The sequence below is a fragment of the Arachis ipaensis genome, chromosome B4, assembly GCF_059453495.1.
Source record: "Arachis ipaensis isolate K30076 ecotype BB chromosome B4, ASM5945349v1, whole genome shotgun sequence".
NCBI classification, from domain to species: Eukaryota; Viridiplantae; Streptophyta; class Magnoliopsida; order Fabales; family Fabaceae; genus Arachis; species Arachis ipaensis.
Window position 1 is genome coordinate 105,424,241 of NC_142439.1, and position 2,016 is coordinate 105,426,256.

The following is a 2,016-nucleotide window of genomic DNA, read 5'->3' on the forward strand; positions in this document are numbered from 1 at the left end:
GAACAATTTTTATGAACGAGAATAATATCTTTATGATGTGTTCTGTCTGTCATGCCTCAACCGACACTAAATTTTGCTACGTATATGCATAATACATGTAAAATATAAACTTTATATTATTAATTAATAAAATAATAAATAATAAAAAGGAACCATGCATGTTACGTTCATTCCTACATAGGTTGAATTATATATATATATACACATGCTGTTAGACAAAATTTCTTAAACCCCTTGTCACGTAACATTAAAATTCATAGCAGCTAGATACCCTTCAAAATGGCATCAATCACCGCGGCAGAGGGCGTGCCGGCACCGTATAACTCCACGGTGGCGACTCGGCTAGGCCGGAGAAGAATTCCGATCCACACCAGCTTCTATTGGGACCACAAGGTAGACATACTTTTCCGGTGCTGGCCGGGCGACAGCGTGGGCATGTATGTGGTGGCGCTGATGCTGGTGTTCGCAATGGCGGTGCTGGTAGAGTGGCTTTCGTTCACCAACATAGTGAAGCTCAAGCCAGGGGGCTCAAACGACGTCGTTGGGGGGCTATTGAAGACGGGGCTATACGGCGTGCGTTCCGGGCTCTCTTACTTGGTGATGCTGGCCGTTATGTCGTTTAACGGTGGGGTTTTTATCGTCGCAATTGGTGGCCACGTCATCGGGTTCTTGATTTTCGGTACTCGAGCGTTCAGAAGGAAGACGGCTGTACCGGACTCGTCTAAGCCGTTGGATTTGCGAGTTCAGTAAATGGAACTTTCAATTGCTTCCGTTTGATGGAGATGGATATCGTTCCGAACTGTGCATTTTTTATGCTTTTGTTAAATTCTTGAGTAGTGTGGGTTTTCTCTCTTTCTATGGATACCTGTGTTTCAGTTTTAATTTTTATAATCTTTTTGGTTTTGATTCATAAACTTAAGATTATATATTTTTGTCTAGCTATTAATCAAGTTACTTCGTAAAGTACTGATGCGAGTCATCTTAACTCATTAATATTTTAACTTTTTAAGCCAAATTTAATGGTGCAATTTAACGATAATAACCAAAATAAATTATTTTAAATTTTATTAAATTAAACATAAACTAAAATAATTCATATATATAGACTAAAACTTCTTGTAAAACAAGCGTAGTAATTGAAATTGTTACATAACACGCTGTTCGTCTATAACGGTTTACCGATTGATTGGTATATTGAAATTGCGATGCGAAATTGCAAACAAAGAGGCTCTATGTTCTAAAGGCTTTCTCTAAGTCACTTACATGCTTATATGTTGTTATTTGTACTTTTTTTTCTTATTGATATTTGTACAGTTAATTAAGGAGATAACAATTAATTAAATTTGATTTCGAAGTTTTTACTCGTTAATTAATTTGATCTTTTAGTTTTTAAATTGATCAATATGATTTTAATTTGATCAACTTTCTAATAGAAAATTTAGGATAAATCACACATATAAATTAAACCAATAGCAGTATTATTTGTCCTAAATATGCTAGTTACAACGATTTACCAAGGACAAGGAAATTACATAAATCGTTCTAAGGCAAAACGACTTACTAGAGAAAAAATACTCATATAAATCGTTCTAAGACCGAATGATTTATTGGGGAAAAAGACATCCGAGAGATTTTTATATATAAGAGTAAAATGATAATTAGATCTTCAATAATTTTGATTTAGCACTAATTAGTCCTTTGAAAAAAAAAGTACTAATTATATTATAATATTTTGGATCTATGGCTACGAATTTTTTTGTCACAGTAAAAAACTGTGATTATAAAAAAGTTATGGTTACGATTTTTTACCGTGACAAAAAAAATTATGGTCACGGTTTTTAAAAAATTGTGACTATAAGTATTTATGATCACGGTTTTTAAAAAAAAGGGCCTAAAAAGGTCTATGATCACGGTTTTGGGGTGACTTAAAAGAGTTTATGGTCACGATTTTTCAGAAAAGAGTAACCTAAAGGAGTCTATGGTCACGGTTTTGATGAATAACCTAAACATGTCTAT

General features: G+C 33.9%; 1 pseudogene; it reads left to right on the forward strand.

Moving 5' to 3' along the window:
• The first annotated feature begins 246 nt into the window (after positions 1-246).
• On the forward strand, positions 247-836 carry LOC107637903 (copper transporter 6 pseudogene; annotated as a pseudogene).
• The last annotated feature ends 1,180 nt before the right edge of the window (positions 837-2,016 follow it).